The 17,325-nt window shown below is 39.2% G+C and overlaps 1 long non-coding RNA gene across 1 annotated transcript in view; it reads right to left on the bottom strand.

Moving 5' to 3' along the window:
* Window positions 1-5,598: 5,598 nt before the first annotated feature.
* The window catches only part of LOC122210792, a 51,947-nt gene continuing 40,220 nt past the window's right edge, over window positions 5,599-17,325 (bottom strand). Inside the window, exon 6 of the long non-coding RNA XR_006198244.1 lies at window positions 5,599-5,679. This is a non-coding gene — a long non-coding RNA (uncharacterized LOC122210792). The remainder of the gene's footprint in view (window positions 5,680-17,325) is intronic.

A 17,325-nucleotide genomic window follows, 5' to 3' on the forward strand; every position in this document is an offset into this window, starting at 1 on the left:
TATGCAGTCGCATCCCGGCGGGTGGAGGATGCCGCATCACATGCGAGATCATACCCGCCTTGCACTCTGGAGCGGGATGAACAACCACACTATGGGAGGCAGGCTTTGCAGCACCAAGAAGGTGGGGCGCCCCTGGTTCCCACAGGAAGATGTGCTTGGCTGGTTTGAGTAATTCTGTGGCTGGCAGGGAATTGAAAGTCACTACTCAAGGATAAAAGCAGGAGCTGCACTTGGTTCCCCTGACAAAGGAGGGCTGTTTAGCTCGGTGACCTTTTCTGCAGGAGCAGCGTGAGGAGGGGAACTTGGGGTTAGGCCGTTGGAAGCCACCCTAACTTCACCAGACATCAAGGCAGCACATAATACTGGGCCTTAATGTTACACATGATACCACAGTGAGGCTTGAGGCAAGTGTTGAAAAATACGTGAGTGGGCTTTCACTAGGTGTCTGGGCAAGGGCATGCTGGCATTCCAAACAGAAGAGCAAATGGGAGCAAAGGCCTAAAGGCATAGAGGGGCCTGGAAAAGAAGTTAAATATTTTGGGGGGGAAAAAGTGAACACTTTCTTTCTACAGATTTGTAGAAAAGAAACCACAGTCTGTCTTTAAAGTTTAAAATATTTAAACATTAGAACTAATGAAAGAAGAGAAGACATGCTAATTGAGAGCAGCACGATCCAATGGAAATATAATGTGAGCCAGAAATGTGAGCCACCTATGTAATTTTAAGTTTTTTAGCAGCCACGTTTTTAAAAAGTAAAAAGAACTATGTGAAATTAATTTTAATGACATAGTTTATTTAACGCAATATATCCAAAATAGTATTATTTCAACATGTAACAATGTAAGAAATACTAATAAAATGTTTACATTCTTTTTCCCATGCTAAGTCTCTGAAATCCAATATGTATTTTTACAGTTATGGTGTACCTCAATTTGGACCAGCCACACATTTCAAGTGCTCAATACTCACATGCAGCTGATGGCCGCCCTATTGGAGAACACAGACTGAGAACATTTTGAATTAGGTTAAATTTGGAACAGAGCATTAGGCAGTTTTCTCATCTGTAAATCAGCTGTTAAATTAGCAAGCTCGCACAACTCAGTGCAAATTTTTAGATATGGGATGGAAAATGCCTGGCGTGTGTATTGTTACTGCCACAAACTCTTTACTATAACTATTACAGATATTACTTCTAGATCCCGACACACTTTCCCACTAAGTCTATAGGCAGCCACTTTCAAAGAACAGAAATGGCGTGTAAGATGAGTTCATACGTTGTCCCAGATCCCCAGGCGCTGCTTTAAGACTATAGTTGATAAGCAAATGTTAAGTCTCCAATCCAGACTAAGCTTTAAACGCTCAGCTATAGAAATATAATGCAACAGAAGCCATTGGCCATAGGTTAAAAAAGAAAACTCTTCAATTAATACCATTTATTAGATCCTGTAGATGATGACTGTAACTTGGCCACTTCACCAAATGACTAGGCATTTTATGCCTGAAGCTGAACTGCACTATCTAAAAGACTATATTTGTTTTTGGACTTCTGCAGAGAACACTCTGAAGATTTTCCATCCATATTTACACTGAGTTCTTCATAAAGCAAATGCAACCATAATAAATAAACTGTGTAGCAGACCTCTTAGAGACCACAATTCAATCATTCACACACACAACAGCTCTGCTCACAAAATACATAATTCGTGTGCCCGTGTTATGCAGAAAAAAACATCCTACCTAATTGAAAATAGTGTTGCTAAGTCTAAATTCTTTGGTTAAGAGATCTGTTTTATTTTGATGATTTATTTTTAAATATCCCCATGGGTTTTTTTCTTCCAATATTAGTATTTTCTCTTCTGGCTGAACCTAGATTTTTCTGTCATCTTAATAATACCATTGCCCAAGAATTCATATTTCATGCCTTGTATTTGCTGTATGACATGGGAAATGATTTCTTTCTTTCTTTCTTTTTTTTTTTTTTTTTTTTTTTTTTTTTGACATAGAGTAATAGGAAGAAACCTAGGAAGGGAGATACAAAAATTCAGAGACTTTGTTTTCACATTGTTCTTAGTATTTCAAAATTTAAAAAAAAAATAAGACAAGTTCTTACATATGTGGATTGTGATCTAACTGAAACAATGCCGTGCCCAAAATATATAGAATTCAAAGCCTGGGAAGCAGAAGGAGGCCCATGTAATCTAGCAAAGTCAGGATGTGCACTGATCAATAAAGGCACAGTTTACAGGATTGTTAAAATATTTGTGAGGCAATTTTAGAAAGCTCTCCTAGAGGTCAACTAATAAAATACTCCACAGAACACCTTATGGACCAAAGTAACATCATTCTCCATTACTATGCATTTGAACTGCTTTCTTTCTGATCATGTAAAAGGTTCCCGGCTTGACTATTTTTTCTCCATGAAATGCGTGCATTTCAATCTGAAAATTTCCCTGACCCGTCATATAAAATGTTATCTTTGACATACATTAGGCAAATAGAAAAAAAAATTAAAAAGTAATGAGGAGGGGGCCAAACTGCTTTGAGAAGTTTCCACATATGTGCTAATTAGTGATTCCATCTGAAAATATTCCCAGAAAGCTGGATGAGTAAAGCAGACGGGGATAAATAATGCAAAGACCCTGTGGCATTGTCACAAACACCATAATCAGGGCTGTTTGTGAGTTCAGAGAGAGTCTCCAAGAGCTATGCCTGAACATAAAATATCAATGGGGTAAATCTGTGCTAACAACCTCAGGGTTATCACACACACACACACACACACACACACACACACACACATCACTTATTTCTTCCAACCTTTTGGTACAGCTCTTCCAGGATTTATATCTCACTCACCCCCATCGTCAGGTCTGTTTTTACATAAAGTGAAAACAAATTTCTAACATCTAGTTTGTAGTGCTCTTGAAACGCACAGACTTCATTCAAACACTGGTCCAGTTACAGAAGCACATGGAGATGATTAGCTGTGAAATAAGGCATTAGTCCACAGCATCAAACACCAAATGAAATACTGTCTGATTACAGGGACTACAACCTCTGGAAGTCCCTTTTGTGAAATGACAAGCCTGCTGGTTTCGTCTTTGGATACAATGCCCAACTGTGTTTTTTAAGTACAATTGAGTTTCATCAACCAGACCAAAAATACTGCTGGTTGAAATGCATTCTGTAAAGTCAGTGGAAAAATAACACTAGTAGCTCCATAAATGAGGGGTAAATAGCACTATTATGGTAATTTCTGGTTTTAATGCTTTCAGCTAACACAGGAAGACTATGATTTGGAAGTTGCAGTGGAGATATTAGGAGAAACACCTAGATGCTTCACTGGAAGTGCTGCAGAAATGACAGCATAAATTGTGCGATTTCATGCCCCCCCCCCCAACCCCTGCCAGCCAAAAACAGGGGGAAAAAGGCATTTCATAGCTTTATGAGTGTGTATGTGACGTGTACCCGTGTATTTTATTAGAGGCATTTCTACAGTTCCCTCATGCAAGATGTTAAGATTGCACAAGACTGAGTCAAAACTGCTCCTCCCAGCCCTGCCCTTCCCCACCTACTGACTTGAGCACTCTGGGCTCCTAACAGCCCCGGGCAAAGGAGGAGCTGGAGCACTCCCCAGTGGACCCATTGGTGTGCATCTTCCCAGGAGAGCCTCAGTTTTGTGCTTTGCAAGACCAGGGTGATCTCTCCCTCTGTGTCAGTGATCCATTTACCGGAGGGATTTTACTGCTTTCTCAAACTTATTGGGCATGAAAACAAAGTCTGCTCTACAGGAGTAAACGCAGGGTCTGGAACCAGTTTGAAGCCTGCCTACTAATGAAAGGCCCACAGTCTCTTCTTTCTTTAAAATCAAGGCTTCCTACAAAAAGAATAAACTGCCCTCCATGACCGGGAGTCAAGTTACCAGGTATTTACATTTAGACAAGATAGAGTCTCATCTGGCAGCCTGGAAGAATGCACGGCTGTCAAGAATCAAATAAAGGCTTTCAAAAATCTTTCTCAAGAGCCAAGGATGCCATTTGAAGGGCAAAGTGGTGAGCAATTTCCCACTAACATCACAGGAATTTTTAACATTCTGTTTGAAAGATAAAACCTGCCCATATCCATCAGAAAGTCTATGGCTCAAGACTTAAAAAAAATATATTATTATAAATTTTAACATACTAGATTTTTCATTCCTGCACAGTAAGTTTTTTCTTTAAATGGAATAAAAAAATCTAGTGTGCTGATTTTTCACTATAAAGGGAATTTTTAACATTTTGGGGATAAATGGTTCTTTTTTCTGTTCTTTTTACAAGTTTGATGGGCATGTCAGTGTTAATTGCTATCTTATGTCTAAATTTTGTTACAATAGATATTTATCCCTACCATACATGAGGGCTCACTCATTTTTATTAACCTTAATGCACAAGGGGGCTCAGTAGCTTTGTACCCCAGAATTTGGATGTTCCTGAAAACGTCTAGAAGATTACAGGGACAGGATGTATGGAATCAAGAGCTTCCTTGAAAGACACTGTGAGTTGGAAAAGGGTAAGTAATAATTCTGAGCTCAGAATTCAGCCCTCATTCAGGTTATCCTCTGCCTTAGGCTTCTTGGCCTCTTCTCAGGAGAGAAAAGGAATCTTCAATAAAACAAAGCAAAATTAATAAATAAGTAGATAATAAATGCATACATAAATGCATATATAAATGCAATGTTCAATCATTTAACAAGTGTTTATTGAGTTCCTGGCACTGAGAATACAGCAGTTACATTAATGAAGGACACAGAAATCCTTGCCCACCTGGAGCTTGTAATCTGGTGGGAATGGAGAGTAGTGGAGAGATAATATATCTAAGTACCATGTGTAATATATTTATAAGGTAATTAGTTTCAAAGGAAAAATCAGGGAAGGGAATATGAGACTAAAGAGGTATGTGGAAATTTTAGATAAATCTGGCCAGAGATAGTCTACCTGAAAAGATGACACAAGAAAAACACTGAGGGAAATGAGAGATACCTGAGGGAGAAGCTTTCTAGGCAGAAGGAACAGCACGTGCAAAGGCCCTGAGTCAGGCCCATGTCTGGCATATGCAGGGTGCATTAGAGTGAGCAGATAGAGCATGGTAGAAGGTGTGGTCAGAGTGAAATGGTAAGGGTAGGCCAATCAGGCAGCACCCAATAGGCCAAGGTGACCCTACATATTTGGCTTGATAAAAAGGCACTGATGTGTTTGAGCACAGGAGTGACATGAGCTCAGTAATTACATGATTTCAGTAATGACAGGATAGGGACAGAGCAGAAAAGCTTACAACTGGAAGAAGAGACATTTAAGTTGAGACTTTAAGGAAGAACAAGAATTAGCTAGGGTCAAGTGGGTTTGAGGGAGATGGGACAGAAAACATTTTTAGAGCCAAAAACAGTATGTGAGGAGGCTCAGTGGGATTGGTGCTCGTGTTATCTAAATCATTGACAAATGATGGTAATGATGGCCATATCTTCTGCATGTTCAAAATCAGACATTGGTTGTTTTTTTTTTTCCCCATGGAAGGGTATCATGACAAAAGTCCTTAGGCAATGCCTTTTGTGAGGACGGCACTAACAGTAGTGCTCAGATGTGTGTCTTTGGCATCCGTGTGGCCTGAATATCTGCAGTGATGGAAGACATGGCTACGATGAGCCTAGAAGAGAAAGAGAATGTAGGTGTCATATGGTAGGCAGCAGAGACCCACCCAAACAATTTACAATTCTTGAGACATGGCCCTGACCCAGGACCTTTGCACTGGCTGTTGTTTGTTGTTGTCGCTTTGTTTTATTTTTCTGCTGGAAAGACCTTCCCTCAGATATCTCTCATTTCCTTCATGTTTTAACTCCAGTGTCACCTTCCACAGTAGGACAACTAACTGAAATTTACGCATCTGAAACTGAAGTTTTCCAAGAAACAAGGGCTAAAGATGAAAAGTAAATGGATAGTATTTTTTCAAAGAAATTTTGAACCTATTACTTCCTTTTGTCCACATACATGCTCTGTAAGTTATGAATAGCAAGTAAAGAAAGTATATCATAGAGACTTACTAAATTATATAACACCACAGAGAGAATTAATGGCAGAGGAGGGAATGTTAACCCAGGACCCTTGGGAATGAGTTTTAATGTTTTTGGACCAAGCCTTGATGTAAATGAAGACAGGTGGTGGGGGAGGAGGGAAGAGCAACGGCCAGAACTTGTTTGGAGAAAGGATAGTTTCCATGTCCCAGAACGGTGACCCGTAGATTGCCATATACTTTGGTGATAAGTTCATTTTCATGCAACACAAACTATACTTTAGCATATTGTTCAAGATGCTATAGCACCTGCTTGTGGGAAAATAAATTAGTATGAACTTTCGGAGGGGGAGGTAATTTATGATTTTGAAATTCTTAAAATCAGAATTTTAAGTACTAAAATCTTCAAATTCTGATTACCAGATAGTTGTTATTTGGGCTACAAGTCTGGCTATAAGTAACCAAAACCCAAAGCAAACTGCTTTAGTAATGAGGAAATGTATTGACTCACATAATTAAATGTGAAAAGACTGAGCAGGTTGCTGTCTTGATTTAGTCCAGGGGCTCCACTGCTATTCCCTGTGACTTTCCATGTGTGAGCTTACCCATCAGACAAAGAGTGAGGAGTTCTGAGTACAGCATAAATGTTCGAAACGAGAGGATTGATTAAAGTATATTGGAATATCATACACACATTAAAATATGTTTAGAGTACTCTAAAGACTTGAAAATATGATCACGATAAACCATTAAATCAAAAAAGCATACTGTAAAGAAATATGTTCAACACAATTCCATTTTTGTTAGGAAAAATATGCTGCATATCTAGAGAAAGAACTAGACAGACATATACTAAAATATTAACAGTTATAAATTATATCTGAATAATGGGTAAAAGAAACATTTTTTTGATATTGGTATTTTCTAAATTTTCTACAATAAACACACATTATGAGAAAAACAGAAGTCATTATTTTAATGTCATGCAATGATATTTGGGGTTTTGATACTTAAGCCTACATATAAATTTTCTTTTTCCTTTTTTTGGTCTGGTACCCGTTAACAGCGATGCTCTAGCTGTCAGAAGTCAATATGATATGGCTCAAGTCAACTTACCATGTTGGAAACTGTCTCACTGGGCTGCTAGGAGAATTATCACAACCACTTAAGGAGATTATGTGAAAACAAGACTCTCAGACATCCTCAAGTTAGAGTTCTTCCAAAAATAAATAAAGTTATATTTACAGGTAATCTAGGCAGTTCACTTCCATAGGAGAAGAGACCCTTTGAAAGCTACTCATGAATTTACATCCAATGATAACCATTATTTGGTAAAAGTCACAATGAGAGTGGCAGTGGATAAAGACCTTTATACATTTCCTTTGATTAGATATTAGTAACCCCATTTTACGGATGAAGACCAGGCACTAAGGAGACTATGTAACGTGACACAATTCATGCAGCTGGTGGAACCAATATTTGAGTTCAGGCCTACTTATTGCAGCCTCTGGGACTCTCCTAAAACTGCACGTTTTTTCTAATCAAGCTACTTGGAGCACCTTTCACTTTACAATCCTCACTCCTTTTAGGAGACATTGTTTTTCATCACCCAAAAGATTCCAACCCTTCATGGGTAGATTTTGAAAAAAGAAAAAAAAAAAAAAAAAAAGACGTAGCTAGTTTTCTTCATAAAACCATTGTATGTGCTCAAATTCAAATAGCATGCATAAAAATTATTCTCCAAAACATGACCATTAGACAGATGTCCTCCCAAATGAATGAGTACTCATGAACACATTTGGAATATAGGATCTGCCCATCAACAGTATGTATTACTTCCCCATCAACAAAACGTGAAATAACCTGTTACAGAGAATTCATTTCTGGAGCTAAATCACAGCCATGTGAGTAGGCCTTCTAATGAATTCTACCCCACAAATATTAACAATTAGGGAAGAGTCCATGAGTATGCTGGAGTCGAAGTTCTAAGCCAAGGGATGAGCAGTGGGCTTCAAATATGGAAGGATAATGAAAATAAGAGAACTACATTAAATTGGTCTTTGATATCCCTCTTCTTTTCTGGATGGTCTTTGATATCCCTCTTCTTTTCTGGGTGATATCAAGAAATTTCTGGAAGTTTACTGTGGTAGTGTTATACTTTATAACATTTGTAAGAGACAGGGAGAGAAAAACATTTCACCTACTCTTCTCACACATTCATTATTTTTAACAATACTTCACCAGAGATGGCTTCTAACAAAGTGAAATATCTTATGTATTAATTTTTTTCTCTGGAAAAAGCCAATGTATGCAAACATATAAAAATCCATTTAAGGAAAAATGTATTCTAGTCATTGAGTGCTTCCTTACATAGAAATATAATCTCCCAAATATTCGTCCATTATGTAATATCACATTGCTGGAATCTAATTGCAATATCATCATTATAATACTTAGCAGACCTTTTCCCCAAGTGCTATCCCATCCATTTTTCTCTGTATAACAATGATTAGTTTCATTTAATGATGGAATTAATACGTATTTTTAGCACCTCACCTCCATGATTTCACTCTTGGATCTGACCTTTTAAAAAATGTATTTCCAAGTAGGAACTAAAGCAAGGGATTTCCTCCCCTCTTCTAAGCTCACACATGCTGTGGTAATGCTTTCATCTAGTATAAATCAAGTTAAACCTGTGTGATAGCTTACAAATAATTCACATATCCCAGTGAGCTCTTTGGTGGCTGACTTGTCCTGCTGTATGATACAGAAAAACTTTGTCCTTTAACCCACAAAATGGAAGCCAGCAGAATCACAACTGCCTATAGAGCAAAAACTTTCTGCCTGCATGAGTGAGTAGGAGGATTCAGTATCTCCTACAACAGAAGTACCTGCAAAGGACAGCTTTCATTCATGGCTTCGGAGGATGTGCTACCTAGCGGCCAAATCCTCCCTCCTACTAGAAGAGGCCCAGGACATTATGCGAACACAACGAAAACACCCTTTCAGGATCCCCACAAGAAGGCAAAAACTTAGGTGCCCAAGATCAGTAAAATAGACAAAGATGTCAAAGACGAGGCCACACTTTCTTTTTCCCAGGAGAATTTGGAATCTTGGAAGGAATCTCTATAACAAGTTCATGTAATCATTTACCCAAGGAAACCTTGTTTTGTAGATACAAACAAGAGGGTGCCCTCTCACCCACCCCAGACTGTTTATAATGATTCCCCTTATCCCCCACATAAAGACACCCCTGATGGGAAGATTCCTCTTTGCACCATGAGGACTCTAGCCCCCTCCGTGACTTGGCGTCTGCCCACCTTTGCAAACCACACTCCCGACTAATCATCTTTCAGGACTCAGTTATGCATTACCTCCTTTCTGAATCATTCTCAGTTCCGTTCCCTGTTTAGAAAATTCAATCACTCCCTTTTCTTATGCCTTCACTCTGTCCAGTATATCCTCTATCCAACACATGACAGACCCTATAATATTGCATTTATTTACAAATGTGACTGTCTCTATAAAACTAGGATCTCTTTGAGAACAATAATCACGTTGAAATCACTGTTGAACTCTATTACATAACATGGGGATTCTGGCACTTAATAGACAGTATTTGCCCAACTGATGTTTGACAGATAAATGAAGAAATGAATGATAGGTAAGTGAGAGAAAGATTAGAAAAATTAGACAGATTAAAAATTAGAAAGATTAGAGAAATTAAGACACTTGCCCAAGGTCTCACAGATACTGCATGGAGCCAGAACTGGAGGCCGGGTGATCTCATCTGTTTGGCTCTGAAGCTCATACCCTTTCCATTATAATCCAAAAGGTAAGATAAAAAAGTATTCTTTAAAATTTTTTTTTCATGTTTACTTATGTATTTTGATAGAGAGAGAGAGAGAGTGGGAGTGAATGCAAGCAGGGGAGGGAGAGGGGCAAGAGAGAGAGGGAAAGAAAGAGTCTCAAGAAAGCTCCACACTGTCAGCACAGAGCCCCATGTGGGGCTTGATCGCGTGAAACAGATCACGACCTAAGCCGAAATCAAGAGTTGGACGCTTAACCAACTGGGCAACCCAGACACCCCAAGATAAAAAGTATTCTTTTTCCTTACATCGGAAGGATTGCTCAATACAGTATTTTAACACTGAAGGAATGTCATGCTTCACCCAGGTTCAATAGCCCAGTGGTTTCCAGTAAACAAAACCTCTTCCTCTTTTCCCTCTCCAGCCTGAGGATAGCCTTGTTAACTCAGTGAGTGATATGAACTCAAGGAGGGAAAGGGACAAAAAAGATGGGCCCAAGAACCCCACTGCACAACCTCTCAGACAGCCATCTCTCACGAACAGTATGCACTCGACACTGCTCCATATGGTCCTGAGTGCCTGTCCTACTGCTCAGAATGCTATATGGTCGCCTCTGATCTCCAGGACCCTGGGAAGCTTCCAAATCTCCTTAGCATGGATTCCAACTCAGTACCTCCTTCCCCATTCCCCAGTCTGCCAGCAGTGTTCTCTATCCCGACTTTGTCTCGAGCTCAACTTGGCCCCAGGGAAGCCCCAGGCTTCAGAGATCCCTATTTGCAGTGAGATTCAGAACCATGAGCACTAAAAACGTTTATAAAGTTCTTTCTTTTTTTCCATTAGCATTTGAAACATCATTTTGCTGGTCTATTCTATTCCTCCTTGTAAACAAGGAGTTTACAAGTTTGAATAAAACAGAGGCTTATGTCTTTAAAATCATCTGTACCAATAGTTCTAACAGAACAAAGCTAATTCATATATATGCAAGGAACTAGAAGTGGTTGAAATGAACTTCGCCTATGGTCTTTCCTCCCCCATCAAGTGATACCCAAAGGAGAAGCTACCCAATCCTGATGTTTTTACAGAATGACATACATCACACAGGTAATTACTCATCCATCTTAATGCTTCCTTTTAAGTTTGCCCTTAAGAAGCCTGTGATCTCCCAAGTCAAGGGCCTCAGTAAAATCAATAAAACCTCGTCCTATCAGGCCACCAGCCAGATCATTTTCCACCTTTTAACAAGGCAGTGGTTATTAAATGCCTTGTTTGAAAACCCAAGTGGGGTCATCAGACTTTCATGATGAGAATAATCCATCAATTGTACATGTGCTATCTTTTCAGTGTCTTTGATATGAGTGATAAAGTAGGTAATGGCCTACGGTTTTTCGATATCTGAACATGTTCTCCTTTCCACATTGGGGTTGCAGCATAGCAAAGGGAATTTCACGACTGGAGGAAGCTTGTTAAGAGAGAAAGAAATTTCGCTGAGTTATTTCAGTCAATGCATAAGACATGCTGCTGGCTCCAACTTTGAGAGCTCAGCTCCAAGCTGTCAGTGACTTCTTTAGTCCTTAATGTGGCTATTCAGTGACCAGAGATTCTGAATCCATAAACTTACAGTAAGATAGATCTTGTCATAATGACTCTTGCCATACTTTTCATTAGCTGCATCCTTGCCTTGAATTGGTAGGAGCGATGAGAGATCTAGCAGCTAGAAATTAAGAAGTATCAATTCATGTCGGACTCCTCTTAAATACCAATCTTAAAACAAAAACAACAAAGCAAATATACTTCTTGTGGGTGTCTATGAAAATAGATGTGTCCTTGAAAACCTTTCTGACTTCAGAATTGCTAAAGACTTGTATTCTGACATCGCCAGACATCTTCATGAATGATTAAAAAAAACAAAAGCAAAAACAAAACAATCCATAATTTAGCTAATGGAAGCTCCTTCTCTCTTCATTTTGCATCTGTTTGATTTGGTTGGGAAAGCATTTGGAGGTTATGTATTTTCCACTTAAGATATAATGCTTTTTATTGTTTCACATTAATTATGAAATTAAAAGGAGACTATTTCAAAGCCCTCATTGCACTGTTCTAAATATACAGAATTAATCAAGAAATTGAATTCAAATTTCAGTCTATGACAATGTCTAGTAAGGAATGGTTATCTGGGATCCTATGGACTAAAAATGACTATTAAGCCAGCCCTCCTCCACTTTATCAAGGCAATGATAATTGACACAGTGATGGGGATCCTGAAAAACAGCATGGTTCTGAAATATCTTTGAAATTATTAAAGGAAGATTAAATATATCATTTTATTGTTAAATATATTCTTGTGCTCTAAATCTTTGAAATTAGGTAAACCTCAAATGGTTTATTTGGTTATCTCCATTTGTCAGAGTATTTAATTGCCCCAAACACTTGATTTCTCAATCTAAGAGCATAATAGACAGTAAGCTGTTCTTGTCTGTTACCTAGGAAATAAGCTCTAGCACCTGTGCCAAAAGGAATACGGCCACAGAATCAATGAAGACACAAATGCACTTTGCATCTCTCCTTATTCCTGTTCTCTTTAGCTTTTATTGGAATTTATTTAGAGAGAAAATGAATTGGGGAGGAAATAAAATGAATCAGCTCAGGCAGCTTACATTCCCTTTGTTATAATGTGAGTAATAATGGAAGGAAAAACAATGGTTGGGAGGTAATATGAATAATCACAAGCCTTTTATTTATGGATCTACATTTACTTTACAACATGCCCGTGTCATCCCATTTATCCCTGAAGCCACCCTCCACGGCAAGTGACGCTGTTGTGGAGACCACCAGCTCCCTGCAACTAGATGGATCTTGGCTGAAATTCCCTGCTCTCCCACTAACGTGCTGTATGGCCCTGGACAGGTAATTTAATGGTCTAGCCTCAGTTTTCCCATCTATAACATAGGGTCAATAATATACCATAAGATTGATGCAAGAATAAAGGAGTTAATGATTAGGAAAATTGCTAAAATTCCAGTGCTTTGCAATTATGGGGCATTTTCTTATCTAATCTGCAACTCCCTAAGAGCTACAACTCTTCTTTGTATTTTACCAGTGAGGGAACTGAGGCTTAGCACAGTTTAATGACTTGCCTCAGGTTATTTGCCAAAGGAAGTGAGTGTTTGGATCACACACTTTAAACTAACTATTGGCAGAGTATTTGGGACCTACTTACTCTCTCAGGTCTATCACTACAGTCTTCTACAGATCCTTTGCACCCACTCTGCTCCCTTCCGCTTTGCATCTTCTGGTCCCTCTGCCTACAGTGCACTTCCTTCCGCCTCTGCCTCCCTCATCTCTACAGATTCTGCACATCCCAATTCAGGAGATGCTGCCTCAGGAGAGTCCTCTCCACGCTCCTTTGTAGACCAAGTCCCCCGGCACAAGTCCCTCAACAGTAGAATGCTGTCATATTTAAAATTTTCTAATACTTTATATAACTACAAATGTAATGAAGAAATGTGCTCTCCACAAGACCGTAAGTTCCTGAGACAGGCCCTATGTCAGTGTTTGCTCATCACTGTGCCCTCAGCGCCTCGCACTCTCCCTGGCATGAGGGAGTGTGCAATAATATTTCTTAAAGAATTGTGAATGAGTGAACACACCAAGTGTGTAATACATTCTGGCTCTTATTTCTAGCCCTTGGTGTGCAGATCAAGAAACTAAGGTTCGGTCAGGTTAAGTAAGCTGCCCAAGGTCACCCAGGTGATGTGTTCTGGATCAGACTCAAACTAAAGTCTTCAGACTCTTTGCAAGGATCTCACCATCACACTCGAATTTTTTAACTGAATTTTTGTTTAATTTTTTATAAGTTTATTTATTTTGAAAGAGAGAGAGAGCAGGGGAGGGGCAGAGAGAGGGAGAGAGAATACCAAGCAGGCTCCATGCTGTCAGCATAGAGCCCAATGTGGGGCTCAAACCCACAAACCATGAGATCATGACCTAAGCGGAAACCAAGAGCTGGATGCTTAACCGACCAAGCCACCCAGGTGCCCCTTTAAGCTGAGTATTAAATTTAGATGTTGTGATAGAATAATGGCCCCCCAAAGACATCCATGTTCTGATCTCCAGTACCTGTGAATTTGTTACGTTACGTGGCCAAACAGACTTTGTAGATGTAAGTAACAATCTTGAGATGGGAATATTGCCCTGGATTATCCAGAAAGGATGAATGCCATGTAATCACAAGGGTTCTTAGAAGAGGGAGGCAAGAGTATTAGAGTCAGAGAAGGAAGTGTGATAATAGAAGCAGGGGTCAGAGTGATGCCATTGTTGGAACAAGGCCATAAGCCAAGGAATGCAGCCAGCCTCCAAATGACAGGAAACAAAATGAATGGATTCTCCCTAGAGTCTCCAGAAAAAAACAGCCCTGACGACACCTTCCTTGTTTTTAGCCATGTAAAGGCCTATTTTCAGACCTCTGACTCCCAGAACTTGATGATAATAAATTTAGGTATATTGTTTGAGGCTAGTAATTTGTTCACAGTAGCAATAGGAAACTAATGCAGATGTTAATGACCTCAGGTCCATTGATAAGGTTGTCTTCATGGTGATGTAAGCCATTGGCATTACACTGTAAGATCAAGCTCAGTGGATGGATATAAACAACACACAATAATAAAAGACCATTTGTTGAATTTGATCTGTGCGGTTAGTTACTCAAATCAGATTAATTCCAAACAAACAATAAATCTATTCTTTAGTCGTTAACCCTGAATAATTATATTGAAAGGAAGCGAATTCTATGGAAAATCAATCTCACCTTCTTTTTGTGAAGACGTGGTGTACTGAAAAAACTTCATGACTGAAAGTCTAGGATGTTGATTTGAGGGCCATTTGCCACTTTTCAGTCATATGACGTTAGGCCGTGCACTTGTCCTCTCTTTCCTCATTCTAACATGAAAGGAATTGAGAGGCAGATCCTGGAACTACCCCCCACATCTACCATCTATGACCCCACCATGCTATTTTTTAGCCTGACTTCACCTTCTCAATTAAGCATGTTTGTACATTCTAACCTGTCCCACCCACTATGATCCTCTCTTAGGTTCTTGTTGCATAACACCCCACACTGAAGTCTAAAATTCATTCTAAAGGCGCGCACACAACTTGTAGTTCATTGTGATTACAAAAGGACAGAGCGTTCAAGCTGCCGTAGGTCATTTGTGTATGAGTCCAGAATAGTCACTACACTGAATGTTAACATATGTCTCCACTCTGAGTCTGTCCCTGAAGCATAAGAAAATTCTACACGGGTCAAGGATCTCCTCCTTAATAAATTCTCTCCTTTAACTTTTAGGGATATTAAAAATAATAAAATAACGTACCTTGGAGCGTGATGTTTAAAAGCTCACAAGTTTACCAATGAAATTTACATATCCTTTCTCTTAAGATTGCTTTTAGTGTTTATTTTCTTAAAGAGTCAGACAAGAGAATAAAAGATACAAGAAAAAGTGATAGGAAGGGAAGAGTGAGGAGGAGGGTTTGCAAATAGATCCTTGGCCTCTTCTCTCCTGGAGACCTGTACAAATAAGAAGATTCCGAACAATCAAAATCAGAGATGCTACTGGAGTCACCACATGCCTGCTGACAGACGGACAATTTTGCTAATATACTCAGTGGAACTTGAAAAATTGAAAAATCTATTCCCAGTATATTTTAATGGCTCAAGCAATGAAAAATTTATATTAGTATTGATAATGACATCCTTGGAACAAGAAAGAAGCAGGGACTGGAAGCGCATTATATTTTTAAACATCACACCAGGCGTTGCTTCTGGAAAAACACAGTTCCTGTCCTAACTAGTGTTTCAGTGGCTTATCTTCATTAAGTAATATATAGGATGAAAAATGTTAGTAAATTAGAGACGACAAAATAAAATGGCCTTCTTCCCCAAGAAACATTTTTCAATATGCTGTATTTCTATACACCAAGAACCAGCATTATTAACGCATGGGGATATTTATAGCTCTTTATACATTACCGACTTGACTCATGGTTGGCTCTGAAATGGAGTATCTAAGAGATCTACTTCATAGCTTTCTGTAGGACCAGAAGCAACTGTAGAAGCTCTCTCAGGACAACATTCTGGACTCTGATCAGTTCAGAAGCACCAATGTGCCAAACCTATTCTTGTGTCTCTTAATGGATCAGATAGAGTGGCCTCAGTTATGAGGTTCCCTACACAATCACTAGATTATAGGTTTATAGGGGCAGGTGAGCCAGCAGTTTCTGAAAGGAAAAGCAGATTGAAAAAGTGACTCATTGGTGAAGGCCTAAGTTACGTAACTCCTCTAGCAACAGCTCAAAAAATTGGGTTGCTTCACTTTCCAGAGTCCAAATAGTTATAGAGCCCATTGGCTATGCTAATATTTATTGTCTATAACAGATCAATATAGGCTAAGAATGGTAGACTAGGGTCAGGAATGGAAAGGGCTTATGAAAGAAGAGAGCAAATAGTGGTCTGCTGTCATAGCCAGTCTCCAAGACGACCCCCAATGACTCAGGCCTCCTGGTATTGGCACCCATGGATAGTCCTTCACACACTGAACTAGAGTTGGCTGTTGTGACCAACAACATTCTGTGGTCACATTGTGGTGGGAAGCATAGTACGGTATTTCTAAGGCCACATCATGGAAGGCATTACTGCTTCAGCCTTGCTCTTTTGAATCACACATTATAAGGGAAGCCAGCCATCGTGCTGTACAGCCCTGTGGAGCGGTTCACATGGACAACAATGGAAGAGCCCTGCCGGCAGCCAGCATCAATCTATCATTCTTGTGAATGAGCCACCTTGGAAGTAAAATTTTTAGCCCCAGGCAAGCCTTCAGGCAACAGCCTGAGCCAACATCTGACCACAACTTCACAAAAGACCCTAAGCGAGAACTGCCTAATCAAGATCATCCTGAATTTCTGACTCACAGCAACCATGCAAGAAAATAAGTCATTGTTGTACTTATATACGTCTAAGCTTTGGGGTGGGTTTATAAAACAGCAATAGATAACTGATACTTTCAAATTGATAGCACGAGTTTAAATGTGACCTAAACGGCATCTAATATAGTGGTTAGGAGTTACTGGATTTAGGTCTGAGTTTAAATCCTAGCTGGATGATTCTGCAAATTATTTCATCTTTCTAAATTTCAGTTTCCTTATCTGAAGAATATGGATAATAATAATACCGACCTCTGCACAGCAAAGGGAACAACCAACAAAACTGAAACACAACCTACAGAATGGGAGAAGATATTTGCAAATGACATATCTGATAAAGGGTTAGTATCCAAAATCTATTTAAAAACTTAATACAACTCAACAACCCAAAAACAAATAATCCAATTAAAAATGGGCAGAAGACATGAATAGACATTTTTCCAAAGAAGACATCCAGATGGCCAACAGACACATGAGAAGATGCTCAACATCACTCAAC

This window comes from Panthera leo, chromosome F2 (assembly GCF_018350215.1).
Source record: "Panthera leo isolate Ple1 chromosome F2, P.leo_Ple1_pat1.1, whole genome shotgun sequence".
NCBI classification, from domain to species: domain Eukaryota; kingdom Metazoa; phylum Chordata; class Mammalia; order Carnivora; family Felidae; genus Panthera; species Panthera leo.